The following is a 22,609-nucleotide window of genomic DNA, read 5'->3' on the forward strand; positions in this document are numbered from 1 at the left end:
TACTTCAATCTTATGGACCAGTCAATCGGAGCCCTTCAGCTGGAAACGCACCGCATTAGCGACCATTATTTGTATTTAGTTAGCACAGCTGCTGCTTTCCTACACATCTCACACGATATCGATGTACGCCTAAAATTCCAAAACAACACTTTTATTTCATTTCAGAGCTACTTTCAGCTTCAAAAACCACTCCTCTGATATTCATACGAAGCTAGGCATCGTCGTAACCCGTTACGTTCATTACGCAAGGCTCACGAGAGGGGCGCAGGTTGCATCTGCGTAGACACAAAATTTTGCGCCGCCCAGCGTGGGGCTCGAACCCACGACCCTGAGATTAAGAGTCTCATGCTCTACCGACTGAGCTAGCCGGGCTCCACACAACGCGTCACGAGCCATACAGTATTTATGCGACCTGCGACCATCTATGGAAGATCCTTTTGACTACAGCTTATTTCCTGCTGCCACAAATGAGCTACAATTCCTATTCAATGAAATAAATTTTCCGAAAGGCATCAAATCTACTTGAAATGATACGTGGCTATCAGCACCATTATTCAACACACATGCTCGACTGTGCGCAGACGCCTGTGGCGTAGCTCTTGGGTCCTGAGTCAGACGCAGTAGTTCCAAAAATCTCTCCTGATCGGCACTGTGCCGAAAATTTCGCTACACAACCCCTTTGTCTTGCTTGAGCTTCAGGTAGACGCCGGTTTGCAGCCAGGAAGCGGACAGCAGCAACTTTCAACTAGATTTGTAGTACTCAAACAACTCAGTAAAACAGCATGCATCTTTTGCAGAACTGGAAAAACTCGACCGTGACAGGACTCGAACCTGCAATCTTCGGATCCGAAGTCCGACGCCTTATCCATTAGGCCACACGGTCACTGGCGCAATATGCTTCCCCACACACACCTCATTGTCGCCATTTGTACGCTTGCCGGAATGAATTTCCCATCTTTGACGCAATTCTCCATCTCCAATTTCAGTACTAAAAAGGCGACGCTACTTCTTGCTGTGTCCCATCGCAAGTTACATTCAAGCCCTTGTGACGCTGATCAAACAAGAGGTTGCAAATCAGCTTCAATCGCTTACTGCCATCTCAGTCGCTTGCAGAAGGTGCCTCACCCTATGTCATACAATGGCGAGTTGCCTCTATTACCAAAGCGGCGGCGGCGCCGACGACGACGACGACAACCGCGAGGGTCTCTACCAGGGGTAGAAAATACATCACAAGAACTAAGTATTCCACGTCGGCATTCTCCGGAGACTGCCAAAAGCAGCAGTTTCTGGTGCCTACTTTAATAGCACCGTTCGCACTATTCATTTGCGAGAGCATTTCTTAAATACCGAACCCATTCATAATTTTTTATATCCTTGACCGCTTTTTTCGAAAGATCTACGTTAGAAGGGGCTGTTACAAAATTCTTTTGCCTCCTGTGAGGATCGAACTCACGACCTCTGGTTTACGAGACCAGCGCTCTGCCACTGAGCTAAGGAGGCGCCGCCTAGTGCACATTTCGGGTACTTCAATCTTATGGACCAGTCAATCGGAGCCCTTCAGCTGGAAACGCACCGCATTAGCGACCATTATTTGTATTTAGTTAGCACAGCTGCTGCTTTCCTACACATCTCACACGATATCGATGTACGCCTAAAATTCCAAAACAACACTTTTATTTCATTTCAGAGCTACTTTCAGCTTCAAAAACCATTCCTCTGATATTCATACGAAGCTAGGCATCGTCGTAACCCGTTACGTTCATTACGCAAGGCTCACGAGAGGGGCGCAGGTTGCATCCGCGTAGACACAAAATTTTGCGCCGCCCAGCGTGGGGCTCGAACCCACGACCCTGAGATTAAGAGTCTCATGCTCTACCGACTGAGCTAGCCGGGCTCCACACAACGCGTCACGAGCCATACAGTATTTATGCGACCTGCGACCATCTATGGAAGATCCTTTTGACTACAGCTTATTTCCTGCTGCCACAAATGAGCTACAATTCCTATTCAATGAAATACATTTTCCGAAAGGCATCAAATCTACTTGAAATGATACGTGGCTATCAGCACCATTATTCAACACACATGCTCGACTGTGCGCAGACGCCTGTGGCGTAGCTCTTGGGTCCTGAGTCAGACGCAGTAGTTCCAAAAATCTCTCCTGATCGGCACTGTGCCGAAAATTTCGCTACACAACCCCTTTGTCTTGCTTGAGCTTCAGGTAGACGCCGGTTTGCAGCCAGGAAGCGGACAGCAGCAACTTTCAACTAGATTTGTAGTACTCAAACAACTCAGTAAAACAGCATGCATCTTTTGCAGAACTGGAAAAACTCGACCGTGACAGGATTCGAACCCGCAATCTTCGGATCCGAAGTCCGACGCCTTATCCATTAGGCCACACGGTCACTGGCGCAATATGCTTCCCCACACACACCTCATTGTCGCCATTTGTACGCTTGCCGGAATGAATTTCCCATCTTTGACGCAATTCTCCATCTCCAATTTCAGTACTAAAAAGGCGACGCTACTTCTTGCTGTGTCCCATCGCAAGTTACATTCAAGCCCTTGTGACGCTGATCAAACAAGAGGTTGCAAATCAGCTTCAATCGCTTACTGCCATCTCAGTCGCTTGCAGAAGGTGCCTCACCCTATGTCATACAATGGCGAGTTGCCTCTATTACCAAAGCGGCGGCGGCGCCGACGACGACGACGACAACCGCGAGGGTCTCTACCAGGGGTAGAAAATACATCACAAGAACTAAGTATTCCACGTCGGCATTCTCCGGAGACTGCCAAAAGCAGCAGTTTCTGGTGCCTACTTTAATAGCACCGTTCGCACTATTCTTTTGCGAGAGCATTTCTTAAATACCGAACCCATTCATAATTTTTTATATCCTTGACCGCTTTTTTCGAAAGATCTACGTTAGAAGGGGCTGTTACAAAATTCTTTTGCCTCCTGTGAGGATCGAACTCACGACCTCTGGTTTACGAGACCAGCGCTCTGCCACTGAGCTAAGGAGGCGCCGCCTAGTGCACATATCGGGTACTTCAATCTTATGGACCAGTCAATCGGAGCCCTTCAGCTGGAAACGCACCGCATTAGCGACCATTATTTGTATTTAGTTAGCACAGCTGCTGCTTTCCTACACATCTCACACGATATCGATGTACGCCTAAAATTCCAAAACAACACTTTTATTTCATTTCAGAGCTACTTTCAGCTTCAAAAACCATTCCTCTGATATTCATACGAAGCTAGGCATCGTCGTAACCCGTTACGTTCATTACGCAAGGCTCACGAGAGGGGCGCAGGTTGCATCCGCGTAGACACAAAATTTTGCGCCGCCCAGCGTGGGGCTCGAACCCACGACCCTGAGATTAAGAGTCTCATGCTCTACCGACTGAGCTAGCCGGGCTCCACACAACGCGTCACGAGCCATACAGTATTTATGCGACCTGCGACCATCTATGGAAGATCCTTTTGACTACAGCTTATTTCCTGCTGCCACAAATGAGCTACAATTCCTATTCAATGAAATACATTTTCCGAAAGGCATCAAATCTACTTGAAATGATACGTGGCTATCAGCACCATTATTCAACACACATGCTCGACTGTGCGCAGACGCCTGTGGCGTAGCTCTTGGGTCCTGAGTCAGACGCAGTAGTTCCAAAAATCTCTCCTGATCGGCACTGTGCCGAAAATTTCGCTACACAACCCCTTTGTCTTGCTTGAGCTTCAGGTAGACGCCGGTTTGCAGCCAGGAAGCGGACAGCAGCAACTTTCAACTAGATTTGTAGTACTCAAACAACTCAGTAAAACAGCATGCATCTTTTGCAGAACTGGAAAAACTCGACCGTGACTGGATTCGAACCCGCAATCTTCGGATCCGAAGTCCGACGCCTTATCCATTAGGCCACACGGTCACTGGCGCAATATGCTTCCCCACACACACCTCATTGTCGCCATTTGTACGCTTGCCGGAATGAATTTCCCATCTTTGACGCAATTCTCCATCTCCAATTTCAGTACTAAAAAGGCGACGCTACTTCTTGCTGTGTCCCATCGCAAGTTACATTCAAGCCCTTGTGACGCTGATCAAACAAGAGGTTGCAAATCAGCTTCAATCGCTTACTGCCATCTCAGTCGCTTGCAGAAGGTGCCTCACCCTATGTCATACAATGGCGAGTTGCCTCTATTACCAAAGCGGCGGCGGCGCCGACGACGACGACGACAACCGCGAGGGTCTCTACCAGGGGTAGAAAATACATCACAAGAACTAAGTATTCCACGTCGGCATTCTCCGGAGACTGCCAAAAGCAGCAGTTTCTGGTGCCTACTTTAATAGCACCGTTCGCACTATTCTTTTGCGAGAGCATTTCTTAAATACCGAACACATTCATAATTTTTTATATCCTTGACCGCTTTTTTCGAAAGATCTACGTTAGAAGGGGCTGTTACAAAATTCTTTTGCCTCCTGTGAGGATCGAACTCACGACCTCTGGTTTACGAGACCAGCGCTCTGCCACTGAGCTAAGGAGGCGCCGCCTAGTGCACATATCGGGTACTTCAATCTTATGGACCAGTCAATCGGAGCCCTTCAGCTGGAAACGCACCGCATTAGCGACCATTATTTGTATTTAGTTAGCACAGCTGCTGCTTTCCTACACATCTCACACGATATCGATGTACGCCTAAAATTCCAAAACAACACTTTTATTTCATTTCAGAGCTACTTTCAGCTTCAAAAACCATTCCTCTGATATTCATACGAAGCTAGGCATCGTCGTAACCCGTTACGTTCATTACGCAAGGCTCACGAGAGGGGCGCAGGTTGCATCCGCGTAGACACAAAATTTTGCGCCGCCCAGCGTGGGGCTCGAACCCACGACCCTGAGATTAAGAGTCTCATGCTCTACCGACTGAGCTAGCCGGGCTCCACACAACGCGTCACGAGCCATACAGTATTTATGCGACCTGCGACCATCTATGGAAGATCCTTTTGACTACAGCTTATTTCCTGCTGCCACAAATGAGCTACAATTCCTATTCAATGAAATACATTTTCCGAAAGGCATCAAATCTACTTGAAATGATACGTGGCTATCAGCACCATTATTCAACACACATGCTCGACTGTGCGCAGACGCCTGTGGCGTAGCTCTTGGGTCCTGAGTCAGACGCAGTAGTTCCAAAAATCTCTCCTGATCGGCACTGTGCCGAAAATTTCGCTACACAACCCCTTTGTCTTGCTTGAGCTTCAGGTAGACGCCGGTTTGCAGCCAGGAAGCGGACAGCAGCAACTTTCAACTAGATTTGTAGTACTCAAACAACTCAGTAAAACAGCATGCATCTTTTGCAGAACTGGAAAAACTCGACCGTGACAGGATTCGAACCTGCAATCTTCGGATCCGAAGTCCGACGCCTTATCCATTAGGCCACACGGTCACTGGCGCAATATGCTTCCCCACACACACCTCATTGTCGCCATTTGTACGCTTGCCGGAATGAATTTCCCATCTTTGACGCAATTCTCCATCTCCAATTTCAGTACTAAAAAGGCGACGCTACTTCTTGCTGTGTCCCATCGCAAGTTACATTCAAGCCCTTGTGACGCTGATCAAACAAGAGGTTGCAAATCAGCTTCAATCGCTTACTGCCATCTCAGTCGCTTGCAGAAGGTGCCTCACCCTATGTCATACAATGGCGAGTTGCCTCTATTACCAAAGCGGCGGCGGCGCCGACGACGACGACGACAACCGCGAGGGTCTCTACCAGGGGTAGAAAACACATCACAAGAACTAAGTATTCCACGTCGGCATTCTCCGGAGACTGCCAAAAGCAGCAGTTTCTGGTGCCTACTTTAATAGCACCGTTCGCACTATTCATTTGCGAGAGCATTTCTTAAATACCGAACCCATTCATAATTTTTTATATCCTTGACCGTTTTTTTCGAAAGATCTACGTTAGAAGGGGCTGTTACAAAATTCTTTTGCCTCCTGTGAGGATCGAACTCACGACCTCTGGTTTACGAGACCAGCGCTCTGCCACTGAGCTAAGGAGGCGCCGCCTAGTGCACGTTTCGGGTACTTCAATCTTATGGACCAGTCAATCGGAGCCCTTCAGCTGGAAACGCACCGCATTAGCGACCATTATTTGTATTTAGTTAGCACAGCTGCTGCTTTCCTACACATCTCACACGATATCGATGTACGCCTAAAATTCCAAAACAACACTTTTATTTCATTTCAGAGCTACTTTCAGCTTCAAAAACCATTCCTCTGATATTCATACGAAGCTAGGCATCGTCGTAACCCGTTACGTTCATTACGCAAGGCTCACGAGAGGGGCGCAGGTTGCATCCGCGTAGACACAAAATTTTGCGCCGCCCAGCGTGGGGCTCGAACCCACGACCCTGAGATTAAGAGCCTCATGCTCTACCGACTGAGCTAGCCGGGCTCCACACAACGCGTCACGAGCCATACAGTATTTATGCGACCTGCGACCATCTATGGAAGATCCTTTTGACTACAGCTTATTTCCTGCTGCCACAAATGAGCTACAATTCCTATTCAATGAAATAAATTTTCCGAAAGGCATCAAATCTACTTGAAATGATACGTGGCTATCAGCACCATTATTCAACACACATGCTCGACTGTGCGCAGACGCCTGTGGCGTAGCTCTTGGGTCCTGAGTCAGACGCAGTAGTTCCAAAAATCTCTCCTGATCGGCACTGTGCCGAAAATTTCGCTACACAACCCCTTTGTCTTGCTTGAGCTTCAGGTAGACGCCGGTTTGCAGCCAGGAAGCGGACAGCAGCAACTTTCAACTAGATTTGTAGTACTCAAACAACTCAGTAAAACAGCATGCATCTTTTGCAGAACTGGAAAAACTCGACCGTGACAGGATTCGAACCTGCAATCTTCGGATCCGAAGTCCGACGCCTTATCCATTAGGCCACACGGTCACTGGCGCAATATGCTTCCCCACACACACCTCATTGTCGCCATTTGTACGCTTGCCGGAATGAATTTCCCATCTTTGACGCAATTCTCCATCTCCAATTTCAGTACTAAAAAGGCGACGCTACTTCTTGCTGTGTCCCATCGCAAGTTACATTCAAGCCCTTGTGACGCTGATCAAACAAGAGGTTGCAAATCAGCTTCAATCGCTTACTGCCATCTCAGTCGCTTGCAGAAGGTGCCTCACCCTATGTCATACAATGGCGAGTTGCCTCTATTACCAAAGCGGCGGCGGCGCCGACGACGACGACGACAACCGCGAGGGTCTCTACCAGGGGTAGAAAATACATCACAAGAACTAAGTATTCCACGTCGGCATTCTCCGGAGACTGCCAAAAGCAGCAGTTTCTGGTGCCTACTTTAATAGCACCGTTCGCACTATTCTTTTGCGAGAGCATTTCTTAAATACCGAACCCATTCATAATTTTTTATATCCTTGACCGCTTTTTTCGAAAGATCTACGTTAGAAGGGGCTGTTACAAAATTCTTTTGCCTCCTGTGAGGATCGAACTCACGACCTCTGGTTTACGAGACCAGCGCTCTGCCACTGAGCTAAGGAGGCGCCGCCTAGTGCACATATCGGGTACTTCAATCTTATGGACCAGTCAATCGGAGCCCTTCAGCTGGAAACGCACCGCATTAGCGACCATTATTTGTATTTAGTTAGCACAGCTGCTGCTTTCCTACACATCTCACACGATATCGATGTACGCCTAAAATTCCAAAACAACACTTTTATTTCATTTCAGAGCTACTTTCAGCTTCAAAAACCATTCCTCTGATATTCATACGAAGCTAGGCATCGTCGTAACCCGTTACGTTCATTACGCAAGGCTCACGAGAGGGGCGCAGGTTGCATCCGCGTAGACACAAAATTTTGCGCCGCCCAGCGTGGGGCTCGAACCCACGACCCTGAGATTAAGAGTCTCATGCTCTACCGACTGAGCTAGCCGGGCTCCACACAACGCGTCACGAGCCATACAGTATTTATGCGACCTGCGACCATCTATGGAAGATCCTTTTGACTACAGCTTATTTCCTGCTGCCACAAATGAGCTACAATTCCTATTCAATGAAATAAATTTTCCGAAAGGCATCAAATCTACTTGAAATGATACGTGGCTATCAGCACCATTATTCAACACACATGCTCGACTGTGCGCAGACGCCTGTGGCGTAGCTCTTGGGTCCTGAGTCAGACGCAGTAGTTCCAAAAATCTCTCCTGATCGGCACTGTGCCGAAAATTTCGCTACACAACCCCTTTGTCTTGCTTGAGCTTCAGGTAGACGCCGGTTTGCAGCCAGGAAGCGGACAGCAGCAACTTTCAACTAGATTTGTAGTACTCAAACAACTCAGTAAAACAGCATGCATCTTTTGCAGAACTGGAAAAACTCGACCGTGACAGGATTCGAACCTGCAATCTTCGGATCCGAAGTCCGACGCCTTATCCATTAGGCCACACGGTCACTGGCGCAATATGCTTCCCCACACACACCTCATTGTCGCCATTTGTACGCTTGCCGGAATGAATTTCCCATCTTTGACGCAATTCTCCATCTCCAATTTCAGTACTAAAAAGGCGACGCTACTTCTTGCTGTGTCCCATCGCAAGTTACATTCAAGCCCTTGTGACGCTGATCAAACAAGAGGTTGCAAATCAGCTTCAATCGCTTACTGCCATCTCAGTCGCTTGCAGAAGGTGCCTCACCCTATGTCATACAATGGCGAGTTGCCTCTATTACCAAAGCGGCGGCGGCGCCGACGACGACGACGACAACCGCGAGGGTCTCTACCAGGGGTAGAAAATACATCACAAGAACTAAGTATTCCACGTCGGCATTCTCCGGAGACTGCCAAAAGCAGCAGTTTCTGGTGCCTACTTTAATAGCACCGTTCGCACTATTCATTTGCGAGAGCATTTCTTAAATACCGAACCCATTCATAATTTTTTATATCCTTGACCGCTTTTTTCGAAAGATCTACGTTAGAAGGGGCTGTTACAAAATTCTTTTGCCTCCTGTGAGGATCGAACTCACGACCTCTGGTTTACGAGACCAGCGCTCTGCCACTGAGCTAAGGAGGCGCCGCCTAGTGCACATTTCGGGTACTTCAATCTTATGGACCAGTCAATCGGAGCCCTTCAGCTGGAAACGCACCGCATTAGCGACCATTATTTGTATTTAGTTAGCACAGCTGCTGCTTTCCTACACATCTCACACGATATCGATGTACGCCTAAAATTCCAAAACAACACTTTTATTTCATTTCAGAGCTACTTTCAGCTTCAAAAACCATTCCTCTGATATTCATACGAAGCTAGGCATCGTCGTAACCCGTTACGTTCATTACGCAAGGCTCACGAGAGGGGCGCAGGTTGCATCCGCGTAGACACAAAATTTTGCGCCGCCCAGCGTGGGGCTCGAACCCACGACCCTGAGATTAAGAGTCTCATGCTCTACCGACTGAGCTAGCCGGGCTCCACACAACGCGTCACGAGCCATACAGTATTTATGCGACCTGCGACCATCTATGGAAGATCCTTTTGACTACAGCTTATTTCCTGCTGCCACAAATGAGCTACAATTCCTATTCAATGAAATAAATTTTCCGAAAGGCATCAAATCTACTTGAAATGATACGTGGCTATCAGCACCATTATTCAACACACATGCTCGACTGTGCGCAGACGCCTGTGGCGTAGCTCTTGGGTCCTGAGTCAGACGCAGTAGTTCCAAAAATCTCTCCTGATCGGCACTGTGCCGAAAATTTCGCTACACAACCCCTTTGTCTTGCTTGAGCTTCAGGTAGACGCCGGTTTGCAGCCAGGAAGCGGACAGCAGCAACTTTCAACTAGATTTGTAGTACTCAAACAACTCAGTAAAACAGCATGCATCTTTTGCAGAACTGGAAAAACTCGACCGTGACAGGATTCGAACCTGCAATCTTCGGATCCGAAGTCCGACGCCTTATCCATTAGGCCACACGGTCACTGGCGCAATATGCTTCCCCACACACACCTCATTGTCGCCATTTGTACGCTTGCCGGAATGAATTTCCCATCTTTGACGCAATTCTCCATCTCCAATTTCAGTACTAAAAAGGCGACGCTACTTCTTGCTGTGTCCCATCGCAAGTTACATTCAAGCCCTTGTGACGCTGATCAAACAAGAGGTTGCAAATCAGCTTCAATCGCTTACTGCCATCTCAGTCGCTTGCAGAAGGTGCCTCACCCTATGTCATACAATGGCGAGTTGCCTCTATTACCAAAGCGGCGGCGGCGCCGACGACGACGACGACAACCGCGAGGGTCTCTACCAGGGGTAGAAAATACATCACAAGAACTAAGTATTCCACGTCGGCATTCTCCGGAGACTGCCAAAAGCAGCAGTTTCTGGTGCCTACTTTAATAGCACCGTTCGCACTATTCATTTGCGAGAGCATTTCTTAAATACCGAACCCATTCATAATTTTTTATATCCTTGACCGCTTTTTTCGAAAGATCTACGTTAGAAGGGGCTGTTACAAAATTCTTTTGCCTCCTGTGAGGATCGAACTCACGACCTCTGGTTTACGAGACCAGCGCTCTGCCACTGAGCTAAGGAGGCGCCGCCTAGTGCACATTTCGGGTACTTCAATCTTATGGACCAGTCAATCGGAGCCCTTCAGCTGGAAACGCACCGCATTAGCGACCATTATTTGTATTTAGTTAGCACAGCTGCTGCTTTCCTACACATCTCACACGATATCGATGTACGCCTAAAATTCCAAAACAACACTTTTATTTCATTTCAGAGCTACTTTCAGCTTCAAAAACCATTCCTCTGATATTCATACGAAGCTAGGCATCGTCGTAACCCGTTACGTTCATTACGCAAGGCTCACGAGAGGGGCGCAGGTTGCATCCGCGTAGACACAAAATTTTGCGCCGCCCAGCGTGGGGCTCGAACCCACAACCCTGAGATTAAGAGTCTCATGCTCTACCGACTGAGCTAGCCGGGCTCCACACAACGCGTCACGAGCCATACAGTATTTATGCGACCTGCGACCATCTATGGAAGATCCTTTTGACTACAGCTTATTTCCTGCTGCCACAAATGAGCTACAATTCCTATTCAATGAAATAAATTTTCCGAAAGGCATCAAATCTACTTGAAATGATACGTGGCTATCAGCACCATTATTCAACACACATGCTCGACTGTGCGCAGACGCCTGTGGCGTAGCTCTTGGGTCCTGAGTCAGACGCAGTAGTTCCAAAAATCTCTCCTGATCGGCACTGTGCCGAAAATTTCGCTACACAACCCCTTTGTCTTGCTTGAGCTTCAGGTAGACGCCGGTTTGCAGCCAGGAAGCGGACAGCAGCAACTTTCAACTAGATTTGTAGTACTCAAACAACTCAGTAAAACAGCATGCATCTTTTGCAGAACTGGAAAAACTCGACCGTGACAGGATTCGAACCTGCAATCTTCGGATCCGAAGTCCGACGCCTTATCCATTAGGCCACACGGTCACTGGCGCAATATGCTTCCCCACACACACCTCATTGTCGCCATTTGTACGCTTGCCGGAATGAATTTCCCATCTTTGACGCAATTCTCCATCTCCAATTTCAGTACTAAAAAGGCGACGCTACTTCTTGCTGTGTCCCATCGCAAGTTACATTCAAGCCCTTGTGACGCTGATCAAACAAGAGGTTGCAAATCAGCTTCAATCGCTTACTGCCATCTCAGTCGCTTGCAGAAGGTGCCTCACCCTATGTCATACAATGGCGAGTTGCCTCTATTACCAAAGCGGCGGCGGCGCCGACGACGACGACGACAACCGCGAGGGTCTCTACCAGGGGTAGAAAATACATCACAAGAACTAAGTATTCCACGTCGGCATTCTCCGGAGACTGCCAAAAGCAGCAGTTTCTGGTGCCTACTTTAATAGCACCGTTCGCACTATTCATTTGCGAGAGCATTTCTTAAATACCGAACCCATTCATAATTTTTTATATCCTTGACCGCTTTTTTCGAAAGATCTACGTTAGAAGGGGCTGTTACAAAATTCTTTTGCCTCCTGTGAGGATCGAACTCACGACCTCTGGTTTACGAGACCAGCGCTCTGCCACTGAGCTAAGGAGGCGCCGCCTAGTGCACATATCGGGTACTTCAATCTTATGGACCAGTCAATCGGAGCCCTTCAGCTGGAAACGCACCGCATTAGCGACCATTATTTGTATTTAGTTAGCACAGCTGCTGCTTTCCTACACATCTCACACGATATCGATGTACGCCTAAAATTCCAAAACAACACTTTTATTTCATTTCAGAGCTACTTTCAGCTTCAAAAACCATTCCTCTGATATTCATACGAAGCTAGGCATCGTCGTAACCCGTTACGTTCATTACGCAAGGCTCACGAGAGGGGCGCAGGTTGCATCCGCGTAGACACAAAATTTTGCGCCGCCCAGCGTGGGGCTCGAACCCACGACCCTGAGATTAAGAGTCTCATGCTCTACCGACTGAGCTAGCCGGGCTCCACACAACGCGTCACGAGCCATACAGTATTTATGCGACCTGCGACCATCTATGGAAGATCCTTTTGACTACAGCTTATTTCCTGCTGCCACAAATGAGCTACAATTCCTATTCAATGAAATAAATTTTCCGAAAGGCATCAAATCTACTTGAAATGATACGTGGCTATCAGCACCATTATTCAACACACATGCTCGACTGTGCGCAGACGCCTGTGGCGTAGCTCTTGGGTCCTGAGTCAGACGCAGTAGTTCCAAAAATCTCTCCTGATCGGCACTGTGCCGAAAATTTCGCTACACAACCCCTTTGTCTTGCTTGAGCTTCAGGTAGACGCCGGTTTGCAGCCAGGAAGCGGACAGCAGCAACTTTCAACTAGATTTGTAGTACTCAAACAACTCAGTAAAACAGCATGCATCTTTTGCAGAACTGGAAAAACTCGACCGTGACAGGATTCGAACCTGCAATCTTCGGATCCGAAGTCCGACGCCTTATCCATTAGGCCACACGGTCACTGGCGCAATATGCTTCCCCACACACACCTCATTGTCGCCATTTGTACGCTTGCCGGAATGAATTTCCCATCTTTGACGCAATTCTCCATCTCCAATTTCAGTACTAAAAAGGCGACGCTACTTCTTGCTGTGTCCCATCGCAAGTTACATTCAAGCCCTTGTGACGCTGATCAAACAAGAGGTTGCAAATCAGCTTCAATCGCTTACTGCCATCTCAGTCGCTTGCAGAAGGTGCCTCACCCTATGTCATACAATGGCGAGTTGCCTCTATTACCAAAGCGGCGGCGGCGCCGCCGACGACGACGACGACAACCGCGAGGGTCTCTACCAGGGGTAGAAAATACATCACAAGAACTAAGTATTCCACGTCGGCATTCTCCGGAGACTGCCAAAAGCAGCAGTTTCTGGTGCCTACTTTAATAGCACCGTTCGCACTATTCATTTGCGAGAGCATTTCTTAAATACCGAACCCATTCATAATTTTTTATATCCTTGACCGCTTTTTTCGAAAGATCTACGTTAGAAGGGGCTGTTACAAAATTCTTTTGCCTCCTGTGAGGATCGAACTCACGACCTCTGGTTTACGAGACCAGCGCTCTGCCACTGAGCTAAGGAGGCGCCGCCTAGTGCACATTTCGGGTACTTCAATCTTATGGACCAGTCAATCGGAGCCCTTCAGCTGGAAACGCACCGCATTAGCGACCATTATTTGTATTTAGTTAGCACAGCTGCTGCTTTCCTACACATCTCACACGATATCGATGTACGCCTAAAATTCCAAAACAACACTTTTATTTCATTTCAGAGCTACTTTCAGCTTCAAAAACCATTCCTCTGATATTCATACGAAGCTAGGCATCGTCGTAACCCGTTACGTTCATTACGCAAGGCTCACGAGAGGGGCGCAGGTTGCATCCGCGTAGACACAAAATTTTGCGCCGCCCAGCGTGGGGCTCGAACCCACAACCCTGAGATTAAGAGTCTCATGCTCTACCGACTGAGCTAGCCGGGCTCCACACAACGCGTCACGAGCCATACAGTATTTATGCGACCTGCGACCATCTATGGAAGATCCTTTTGACTACAGCTTATTTCCTGCTGCCACAAATGAGCTACAATTCCTATTCAATGAAATAAATTTTCCGAAAGGCATCAAATCTACTTGAAATGATACGTGGCTATCAGCACCATTATTCAACACACATGCTCGACTGTGCGCAGACGCCTGTGGCGTAGCTCTTGGGTCCTGAGTCAGACGCAGTAGTTCCAAAAATCTCTCCTGATCGGCACTGTGCCGAAAATTTCGCTACACAACCCCTTTGTCTTGCTTGAGCTTCAGGTAGACGCCGGTTTGCAGCCAGGAAGCGGACAGCAGCAACTTTCAACTAGATTTGTAGTACTCAAACAACTCAGTAAAACAGCATGCATCTTTTGCAGAACTGGAAAAACTCGACCGTGACAGGATTCGAACCTGCAATCTTCGGATCCGAAGTCCGACGCCTTATCCATTAGGCCACACGGTCACTGGCGCAATATGCTTCCCCACACACACCTCATTGTCGCCATTTGTACGCTTGCCGGAATGAATTTCCCATCTTTGACGCAATTCTCCATCTCCAATTTCAGTACTAAAAAGGCGACGCTACTTCTTGCTGTGTCCCATCGCAAGTTACATTCAAGCCCTTGTGACGCTGATCAAACAAGAGGTTGCAAATCAGCTTCAATCGCTTACTGCCATCTCAGTCGCTTGCAGAAGGTGCCTCACTCTATGTCATACAATGGCGAGTTGCCTCTATTACCAAAGCGGCGGCGGCGCCGACGACGACGACGACAACCGCGAGGGTCTCTACCAGGGGTAGAAAATACATCACAAGAACTAAGTATTCCACGTCGGCATTCTCCGGAGACTGCCAAAAGCAGCAGTTTCTGGTGCCTACTTTAATAGCACCGTTCGCACTATTCATTTGCGAGAGCATTTCTTAAATACCGAACCCATTCATAATTTTTTATATCCTTGACCGCTTTTTTCGAAAGATCTACGTTAGAAGGGGCTGTTACAAAATTCTTTTGCCTCCTGTGAGGATCGAACTCACGACCTCTGGTTTACGAGACCAGCGCTCTGCCACTGAGCTAAGGAGGCGCCGCCTAGTGCACATATCGGGTACTTCAATCTTATGGACCAGTCAATCGGAGCCCTTCAGCTGGAAACGCACCGCATTAGCGACCATTATTTGTATTTAGTTAGCACAGCTGCTGCTTTCCTACACATCTCACACGATATCGATGTACGCCTAAAATTCCAAAACAACACTTTTATTTCATTTCAGAGCTACTTTCAGCTTCAAAAACCATTCCTCTGATATTCATACGAAGCTAGGCATCGTCGTAACCCGTTACGTTCATTACGCAAGGCTCACGAGAGGGGCGCAGGTTGCATCCGCGTAGACACAAAATTTTGCGCCGCCCAGCGTGGGGCTCGAACCCACGACCCTGAGATTAAGAGTCTCATGCTCTACCGACTGAGCTAGCCGGGCTCCACACAACGCGTCACGAGCCATACAGTATTTATGCGACCTGCGACCATCTATGGAAGATCCTTTTGACTACAGCTTATTTCCTGCTGCCACAAATGAGCTACAATTCCTATTCAATGAAATAAATTTTCCGAAAGGCATCAAATCTACTTGAAATGATACGTGGCTATCAGCACCATTATTCAACACACATGCTCGACTGTGCGCAGACGCCTGTGGCGTAGCTCTTGGGTCCTGAGTCAGACGCAGTAGTTCCAAAAATCTCTCCTGATCGGCACTGTGCCGAAAATTTCGCTACACAACCCCTTTGTCTTGCTTGAGCTTCAGGTAGACGCCGGTTTGCAGCCAGGAAGCGGACAGCAGCAACTTTCAACTAGATTTGTAGTACTCAAACAACTCAGTAAAACAGCATGCATCTTTTGCAGAACTGGAAAAACTCGACCGTGACAGGATTCGAACCTGCAATCTTCGGATCCGAAGTCCGACGCCTTATCCATTAGGCCACACGGTCACTGGCGCAATATGCTTCCCCACACACACCTCATTGTCGCCATTTGTACGCTTGCCGGAATGAATTTCCCATCTTTGACGCAATTCTCCATCTCCAATTTCAGTACTAAAAAGGCGACGCTACTTCTTGCTGTGTCCCATCGCAAGTTACATTCAAGCCCTTGTGACGCTGATCAAACAAGAGGTTGCAAATCAGCTTCAATCGCTTACTGCCATCTCAGTCGCTTGCAGAAGGTGCCTCACCCTATGTCATACAATGGCGAGTTGCCTCTATTACCAAAGCGGCGGCGGCGCCGACGACGACGACGACAACCGCGAGGGTCTCTACCAGGGGTAGAAAATACATCACAAGAACTAAGTATTCCACGTCGGCATTCTCCGGAGACTGCCAAAAGCAGCAGTTTCTGGTGCCTACTTTAATAGCACCGTTCGCACTATTCATTTGCGAGAGCATTTCTTAAATACCGAACCCATTCATAATTTTTTATATCCTTGACCGCTTTTTTCGAAAGATCTACGTTAGAAGGGGCTGTTACAAAATTCTTTTGCCTCCTGTGAGGATCGAACTCACGACCTCTGGTTTACGAGACCAGCGCTCTGCCACTGAGCTAAAGAGGCGCCGCCTAGTGCACATATCGGGTACTTCAATCTTATGGACCAGTCAATCGGAGCCCTTCAGCTGGAAACGCACCGCATTAGCGACCATTATTTGTATTTAGTTAGCACAGCTGCTGCTTTCCTACACATCTCACACGATATCGATGTACGCCTAAAATTCCAAAACAACACTTTTATTTCATTTCAGAGCTACTTTCAGCTTCAAAAACCATTCCTCTGATATTCATACGAAGCTAGGCATCGTCGCAACCCGTTACGTTCATTACGCAAGGCTCACGAGAGGGGCGCAGGTTGCATCCGCGTAGACACAAAATTTTGCGCCGCCCAGCGTGGGGCTCGAACCCACGACCCTGAGATTAAGAGTCTCATGCTCTACCGACTGAGCTAGCCGGGCTCCACACAACGCGTCACGAGCCATACAGTATTTATGCGACCTGCGACCATCTATGGAAGATCCTTTTGACTACAGCTTATTTCCTGCTGCCACAAATGAGCTACAATTCCTATTCAATGAAATAAATTTTCCGAAAGGCATCAAATCTACTTGAAATGATACGTGGCTATCAGCACCATTATTCAACACACATGCTCGACTGTGCGCAGACGCCTGTGGCGTAGCTCTTGGGTCCTGAGTCAGACGCAGTAGTTCCAAAAATCTCTCCTGATCGGCACTGTGCCGAAAATTTCGCTACACAACCCCTTTGTCTTGCTTGAGCTTCAGGTAGACGCCGGTTTGCAGCCAGGAAGCGGACAGCAGCAACTTTCAACTAGATTTGTAGTACTCAAACAACTCAGTAAAACAGCATGCATCTTTTGCAGAACTGGAAAAACTCGACCGTGACAGGATTCGAACCTGCAATCTTCGGATCCGAAGTCCGACGCCTTATCCATTTTTTTTTTTTTTTTTTTTTTTTTTGCCCCAGTGAGTAAAACGTGTACCTCTGGTGGGACTCGAACCCACAATCCCCGGTTTAGGAGACCGATGCCTTATCCATTTTTTTTTTTTTTTTTTTTTTTTTTTTTTTAAAACTCGACCGTGACAGGATTCGAACCTGCAATCTTCGGATCCGAAGTCCGACGCCTTATCCATTTTTTTTTTTTTTTTTTTTTTTTCTTTTTGCCACAACGCAATGTCCTGACCACTTTTTTTTTTTTTTTTTCGCCTTAACCACTTTTTTTTTTTTTTTTTTATACTTAACCACTTTTTTTTTTGTCTTTGTGTTAAACCATTTTAATGACCCAGTGCAGCTCGGTGGAGGCGCGTTGGGCAGGGGTCGAATCCCGAGGCCTGGCCATGACGTCTCCTCCTCCCTGCACTGAAGCACAGTGGCACCAGTACGTAGTAATTGTCTTTGGTTCGGAGTCGCTTGATACTGATATGTGGACACGGGGCTTATTTATGCGTTGTCTAACTAAACAGGTGAAAGCTTGGCAGGAAGGCAAAGTAACTAAGAGCTAGCGTGAACGTCTCCCCTATCATGAAGTGAGATCAGTATCCCCCTATACCGGCGCCATTAATGCAACTGGCGCAGGAGCGAGCAATAGAAGTGGAAACTTAACCAATCCCCTGCTTTTCGAAAACAATACTGAGCATATTCGCAAAGTCCCTCTTAAGATGTGGGAAAGATTGTTGCGTCCAGTACTCATGAAGCATGTAACCAGTAAACGAAATAAAATCGGAAATACCATCACCATCAACCACTGCAAAAATGTAACGGCCAAGAAGCCACATAATGGTGTTGTTCTTTGTCCGGGGATAAAAAACCGTGTCCGGCCAGCAGAGAATATCAGTTGTAAAAGCTGATTCCGAGCTTCTGGTGAGTAACGCCAATTGTCGGCGCAGCCAGTACCACATGCGAAGACGGTCAGCGCAGGTAAATCGGTGTGGGAGTGTATCAATACAACCACACGTTTGACAAAGCGGAGTGACACTTAAACCTATACGATGAAGTCGTTCGTTCGTAGGAATCAGCTGATTAACTACCTTATACCATAGGGAGGCAACAGCTGCGGAATGAACGGGTAAGCTGATATTCGTCCATATGTGACGCCAATGAAAACGGGGATATTGTAAAACAATCGGGATGGAAGAAGAAGACCTGCGCCATTTGTCAAGCAGTGTTCGCGTAGTAAAAACAGGACTACGTTGTAAGTGGAGATCCAGATAACTAATCTCAATGTAGAAGTCCCGAACATGCCGTAGCTTCGCATTTAGAGGCCCTACGTTAATAGGCGGTGACAAGCTCGCAGGACGAACGACATGGAATAATCGCGAAGTAACAGTCGGGGACTCAGAAAATAAAAGATGGAGGGTGCGCTTAACATAAAGGGCAGCAGCCTTGACACGGACATCGGTGAACGACAAGCCGCCCTCAAGTCGCGGCTTCGTAAGAACATCACAACGTAATTTAAAAATGTGCCCCCGCCAAATATATCTGTTAATAAGCTGGACCATTTTTGCACCCTGCATTCTGGGAAGCGGAAACAACTGAGCAACGTAATATACTTTACATAAAACATAAGTGTCTAATACATGCTTTTTTTGCAGTATCGGTATCGAACGCCATGAGTGTTCGAATAAAACACCTTGAAGCTTGGAAATGGCCACTTGCCAATTTTTCGCAGCCATACGAAGAGGACACCGTTCAAGATAGATACCTAAATGTGTATGATGTTCAACAGCCGTAACCCACGGAACAACCACATGTTCAAAGCCCCGCAAATTCAGGAGTTTGCTTTTACGGGGGTTGATACGAGAACCTGAGGCCGCAGAAAATTTATCTAGTTCCATTTTCAACGGCGGCACTTCTGCGGAGGAACGAAGTAAAACAACCAAATCATCAGCATAAGCTGTTGCTGTCTGGGTAACCCCAGAGATCGTAAGACCACGAAGTGTCGAGTTGAGACGTGTGAGGAGTGGTTGAAGGGAGAGAGCATAAAGGGTCATGGATAAAGGGCTACCTTGCGGGACGCCACGTTTAATATCAATGACCTTCGTCAGCTGTCCATTAATGTCAATCTTAGCAGAAATGCCAGTCGTCATATTCTTAAGAACCAGCAGCGCCTTTTCATTAAAACCGAGTCGGCGCAGCAGAAGCTCTAAAAACGAATGGGACACACGATCAAAAGCCTTACTAAAATCAACAAATAAAAGCGCACAGGAAATATTGGTGACAGCAACAATCGACACAATATTACGATACCCCGCCAGAGGCGTCAAGATGGAGCGCCCCGGAAAGCAGCTTTGACAAGGAGTTATCACAGGTGTAAGCAAGAGGGATAGACGTGCATTAACAGCCCTAGCAGCCGTCTTATAATCAAAATTTAAAAGGGTTAAAGGACGAAAGTCACTAGCTGTCTTCAAACCAGCAGATTTCGGTATCAGGACAACCGTACCTCTCTTGAAATCGGCTGGAATTGTGCCACCATTCAAAATTTCATTTACGATATCCGTAAAAACAGGCCCTATAATAGTCCAAAAGCGAACAAAAAACTCCTTAGGAAGGCCATCCGGACCAGGAGATTTGTGAGATGGTGAACAAGCAATGAAAGCTGAAATTTCGTCTGCAGTAAAAGGAGCTAAAAATTCCATATTATGGTCCTCTGTTAAAACTGATGGGATAGCAGTTAAAATCTCGTCAACATCAAGCGGATCAGAATCAGCCACAGCATATAAGGTCTCATAGTAGCAGGTAAGTTCATGGGTTATTTGATTCTGTAAGGTAAGCCGGCGACCATCAGCTGCCATAAGGCCGTCAATCAATACACGTCGACGGTTCTTGTGGTGACGAAACAGATGGTACATGGAAGTCATTTCATGTGCTAAGGTGGACGGCGGTTTAGATTTAATCTTCAATCCTTCCATCTGAAGCCGTTTAATACTAAGGAGCTTGGCTTTAATTTTCCGAACCTCAGAAAGGTGGGCACATGTCATTCGAGATGTATCATAAAGTTCGCGAAGCACCGAATAATAATACTCAAAAGTCAGTTTCAGATCTCGCGCTCTATTATAACTGTAGGACATTAAAGTGCGACGTAGTTTTGGCTTCGCACAGTGGATCCACCAGTGAAGCTTAGACGGATAGTATCGCAGAGAACGTAAACACATGTCCCACGCCGTCTGTATTAGAGGTTCGATGTCAGGGTCATCGAGCAAGGAGACATTTAATTTCCACAGTGGCCGATAAAGTTTAAGAGGCTGACGCTCCAAATTAATTATAACCTCAAGGGCACAATGATCCGTAAAACTGGCTGGAATAACATCTACATTTAAAACAGAAACACTAAGGGGATCAGAAATATACAATCGGTCCAGTCGACTACTTGACGTGGCAGTAAAAAATGTAAATTTAACTAAAGTGGGGTGTTTAACCTCCCACGCATCGCGTAGTCGTAGTTGACGTACAAGAGAATGTAGCTCGAAACAATAATTAAAATGAGGGGATTGGTCCTTAGCTTGTAATACACAATTAAAATCACCCCCCAATATCAAAGTCGCAGGATTTTTGCGTAAAAGATAAATCAGATCCTCTTTATAAAAACGAGACCTTTCCTGCCGTTTGCTGGAACCAGAGGGGGCGTAAATATTAACCAAGGTTGTGTCAAATAACCGACAACCAATACCCCTTCCCGAGTCTAAGAGCTCAATTTCGGTAACGGGGATACCGTCACGAATTAGTAAGGCAGTACCTGTGGAAAACTCAGGCGCAAAATTTATAATAGTGCGAAAGCCAGGAACGAACAGGTGTGCAACGGAGACTTCCTGCAGGAAAACAACATCAGCTGCAGAGTCATAAATGAACTGCTGCAGAGACGCTAACTTCAGAGCAGATTGAATGCTATTTATATTTAAGGTGATAAACGTGTACGCCTGCAACATCAACCAAAAAAGGGAAAATGAACCCTAATTACACCACATTAGAAGCAACTACATCCAGATCATCAACATCAGACATGGCAGAGGGTGATTGCCCGGAATCAACGGAATCAGAGTCATCCTTTGCATGCTTGTGTTTTTTCCGCACCGCGTGAAGATTGGGGGGCACTTTCACCCGACGGCGTATCTGATGCACACCAGATTCAAGAGTAGGTGGAGTGGGGGGTTCGAGATCAGGTACGTCAACCAAGGCATCCGAAGGATTAGCAGGACGAGAGGAATCAGAAGAAGGAGCCAGCAAGGGGAAAACTGCATCAGGAACATCGGCACCGGCATCAGAAGGTGTAGGTATTGGAAGTGTAGGAGGTGGAGAGATAGGTTTGGAATCCGCTGAAGCGGAGCGCGCAGTTCTAGAAGCGATTTTCCGACAAACAGCTGTCTGCACCGAAGTGTCGTCAACATGTTGTGATGCCTGTGTCGGGAGGGATGTCAACACCACCTCGACCGAATGTTGGGGCTCTTGCGCCGACGGCGTGGCAGCAAGTTTGACGTCAGCAGGCAAAGCAGGAGACACAGTGGGAACAGAATCCAAAACAAGCATGGGAGATTCCGGAATTCTCTGGTCAGATTCGCAAACCGGCTGCGAAACAGCAGCTTCGTCATCAGTGCTACCGGTATCACTAGCACGACGGCGTTTGTTATTGGAAACAGACGGGATCGGTGTAGAAGCAGCCGATACATCTGGGCGAGTGGGTAACGGGGGAAAACCTGCATCAGAGGAAGGTGTCACCCGTTGTGAAGAATCTACTGCAGGAGGCTGACAGGAGACAGTGGAGGAAGCTGCTGGCACAAGATCGGCAACCGTTAATTTGCGGCGTTGTGCTAGCCCATTTTTAAGCACAAACACCCGCTTAGGGCAATTAGCACGAACATGACCATTTTCATTACATAGAAAACACGTACCAACTTGCCCCTCATAAGTGAGATGAACACGATAACCACATACAACC

The 22,609-nt window shown here is 47.3% G+C and overlaps 34 non-coding genes across 34 annotated transcripts; all 34 read right to left on the reverse strand.

Moving 5' to 3' along the window:
- Positions 1–299: 299 nt before the first annotated feature.
- Positions 300–372, reverse strand: Trnak-cuu. The gene has a single exon. It is a non-coding gene; the product is annotated as a tRNA-Lys (tRNA).
- Positions 373–810: 438 nt separating this feature from the next.
- Positions 811–883, reverse strand: Trnar-ucg. The gene has a single exon. It is a non-coding gene; the product is annotated as a tRNA-Arg (tRNA).
- A 545-nt stretch (positions 884–1,428) lies between these two features.
- Trnat-cgu lies at positions 1,429–1,500 on the reverse strand. The gene has a single exon. It is a non-coding gene; the product is annotated as a tRNA-Thr (tRNA).
- Positions 1,501–1,821: 321 nt separating this feature from the next.
- On the reverse strand, positions 1,822–1,894 carry Trnak-cuu. The gene has a single exon. It is a non-coding gene; the product is annotated as a tRNA-Lys (tRNA).
- A 438-nt stretch (positions 1,895–2,332) lies between these two features.
- Positions 2,333–2,405, reverse strand: Trnar-ucg. The gene has a single exon. It is a non-coding gene; the product is annotated as a tRNA-Arg (tRNA).
- Positions 2,406–2,950: 545 nt separating this feature from the next.
- Trnat-cgu lies at positions 2,951–3,022 on the reverse strand. The gene has a single exon. It is a non-coding gene; the product is annotated as a tRNA-Thr (tRNA).
- A 321-nt stretch (positions 3,023–3,343) lies between these two features.
- Trnak-cuu lies at positions 3,344–3,416 on the reverse strand. Its single transcript has one exon. It is a non-coding gene; the product is annotated as a tRNA-Lys (tRNA).
- A 438-nt stretch (positions 3,417–3,854) lies between these two features.
- Positions 3,855–3,927, reverse strand: Trnar-ucg. The gene has a single exon. It is a non-coding gene; the product is annotated as a tRNA-Arg (tRNA).
- A 545-nt stretch (positions 3,928–4,472) lies between these two features.
- On the reverse strand, positions 4,473–4,544 carry Trnat-cgu. Its single transcript has one exon. It is a non-coding gene; the product is annotated as a tRNA-Thr (tRNA).
- Positions 4,545–4,865: 321 nt separating this feature from the next.
- Trnak-cuu lies at positions 4,866–4,938 on the reverse strand. The gene has a single exon. It is a non-coding gene; the product is annotated as a tRNA-Lys (tRNA).
- Positions 4,939–5,376: 438 nt separating this feature from the next.
- On the reverse strand, positions 5,377–5,449 carry Trnar-ucg. The gene has a single exon. It is a non-coding gene; the product is annotated as a tRNA-Arg (tRNA).
- A 545-nt stretch (positions 5,450–5,994) lies between these two features.
- Positions 5,995–6,066, reverse strand: Trnat-cgu. The gene has a single exon. It is a non-coding gene; the product is annotated as a tRNA-Thr (tRNA).
- A 321-nt stretch (positions 6,067–6,387) lies between these two features.
- Positions 6,388–6,460, reverse strand: Trnak-cuu. Its single transcript has one exon. It is a non-coding gene; the product is annotated as a tRNA-Lys (tRNA).
- Positions 6,461–6,898: 438 nt separating this feature from the next.
- Trnar-ucg lies at positions 6,899–6,971 on the reverse strand. The gene has a single exon. It is a non-coding gene; the product is annotated as a tRNA-Arg (tRNA).
- A 545-nt stretch (positions 6,972–7,516) lies between these two features.
- On the reverse strand, positions 7,517–7,588 carry Trnat-cgu. Its single transcript has one exon. It is a non-coding gene; the product is annotated as a tRNA-Thr (tRNA).
- A 321-nt stretch (positions 7,589–7,909) lies between these two features.
- Positions 7,910–7,982, reverse strand: Trnak-cuu. The gene has a single exon. It is a non-coding gene; the product is annotated as a tRNA-Lys (tRNA).
- Positions 7,983–8,420: 438 nt separating this feature from the next.
- Positions 8,421–8,493, reverse strand: Trnar-ucg. The gene has a single exon. It is a non-coding gene; the product is annotated as a tRNA-Arg (tRNA).
- Positions 8,494–9,038: 545 nt separating this feature from the next.
- Positions 9,039–9,110, reverse strand: Trnat-cgu. The gene has a single exon. It is a non-coding gene; the product is annotated as a tRNA-Thr (tRNA).
- A 321-nt stretch (positions 9,111–9,431) lies between these two features.
- Positions 9,432–9,504, reverse strand: Trnak-cuu. The gene has a single exon. It is a non-coding gene; the product is annotated as a tRNA-Lys (tRNA).
- A 438-nt stretch (positions 9,505–9,942) lies between these two features.
- Positions 9,943–10,015, reverse strand: Trnar-ucg. Its single transcript has one exon. It is a non-coding gene; the product is annotated as a tRNA-Arg (tRNA).
- A 545-nt stretch (positions 10,016–10,560) lies between these two features.
- Trnat-cgu lies at positions 10,561–10,632 on the reverse strand. The gene has a single exon. It is a non-coding gene; the product is annotated as a tRNA-Thr (tRNA).
- Positions 10,633–10,953: 321 nt separating this feature from the next.
- On the reverse strand, positions 10,954–11,026 carry Trnak-cuu. Its single transcript has one exon. It is a non-coding gene; the product is annotated as a tRNA-Lys (tRNA).
- A 438-nt stretch (positions 11,027–11,464) lies between these two features.
- Positions 11,465–11,537, reverse strand: Trnar-ucg. The gene has a single exon. It is a non-coding gene; the product is annotated as a tRNA-Arg (tRNA).
- A 545-nt stretch (positions 11,538–12,082) lies between these two features.
- Trnat-cgu lies at positions 12,083–12,154 on the reverse strand. Its single transcript has one exon. It is a non-coding gene; the product is annotated as a tRNA-Thr (tRNA).
- A 321-nt stretch (positions 12,155–12,475) lies between these two features.
- Trnak-cuu lies at positions 12,476–12,548 on the reverse strand. The gene has a single exon. It is a non-coding gene; the product is annotated as a tRNA-Lys (tRNA).
- Positions 12,549–12,986: 438 nt separating this feature from the next.
- Positions 12,987–13,059, reverse strand: Trnar-ucg. Its single transcript has one exon. It is a non-coding gene; the product is annotated as a tRNA-Arg (tRNA).
- A 548-nt stretch (positions 13,060–13,607) lies between these two features.
- Trnat-cgu lies at positions 13,608–13,679 on the reverse strand. The gene has a single exon. It is a non-coding gene; the product is annotated as a tRNA-Thr (tRNA).
- Positions 13,680–14,000: 321 nt separating this feature from the next.
- On the reverse strand, positions 14,001–14,073 carry Trnak-cuu. The gene has a single exon. It is a non-coding gene; the product is annotated as a tRNA-Lys (tRNA).
- A 438-nt stretch (positions 14,074–14,511) lies between these two features.
- On the reverse strand, positions 14,512–14,584 carry Trnar-ucg. Its single transcript has one exon. It is a non-coding gene; the product is annotated as a tRNA-Arg (tRNA).
- A 545-nt stretch (positions 14,585–15,129) lies between these two features.
- Trnat-cgu lies at positions 15,130–15,201 on the reverse strand. Its single transcript has one exon. It is a non-coding gene; the product is annotated as a tRNA-Thr (tRNA).
- Positions 15,202–15,522: 321 nt separating this feature from the next.
- Trnak-cuu lies at positions 15,523–15,595 on the reverse strand. The gene has a single exon. It is a non-coding gene; the product is annotated as a tRNA-Lys (tRNA).
- Positions 15,596–16,033: 438 nt separating this feature from the next.
- Positions 16,034–16,106, reverse strand: Trnar-ucg. Its single transcript has one exon. It is a non-coding gene; the product is annotated as a tRNA-Arg (tRNA).
- A 545-nt stretch (positions 16,107–16,651) lies between these two features.
- Trnat-cgu lies at positions 16,652–16,723 on the reverse strand. Its single transcript has one exon. It is a non-coding gene; the product is annotated as a tRNA-Thr (tRNA).
- A 321-nt stretch (positions 16,724–17,044) lies between these two features.
- Trnak-cuu lies at positions 17,045–17,117 on the reverse strand. The gene has a single exon. It is a non-coding gene; the product is annotated as a tRNA-Lys (tRNA).
- Between the last annotated feature and the right edge of the window lie 5,492 nt (positions 17,118–22,609).

Source organism: Schistocerca piceifrons, unplaced genomic scaffold (assembly GCF_021461385.2).
Source record: "Schistocerca piceifrons isolate TAMUIC-IGC-003096 unplaced genomic scaffold, iqSchPice1.1 HiC_scaffold_1813, whole genome shotgun sequence".
Taxonomy (NCBI): domain Eukaryota; kingdom Metazoa; phylum Arthropoda; class Insecta; order Orthoptera; family Acrididae; genus Schistocerca; species Schistocerca piceifrons.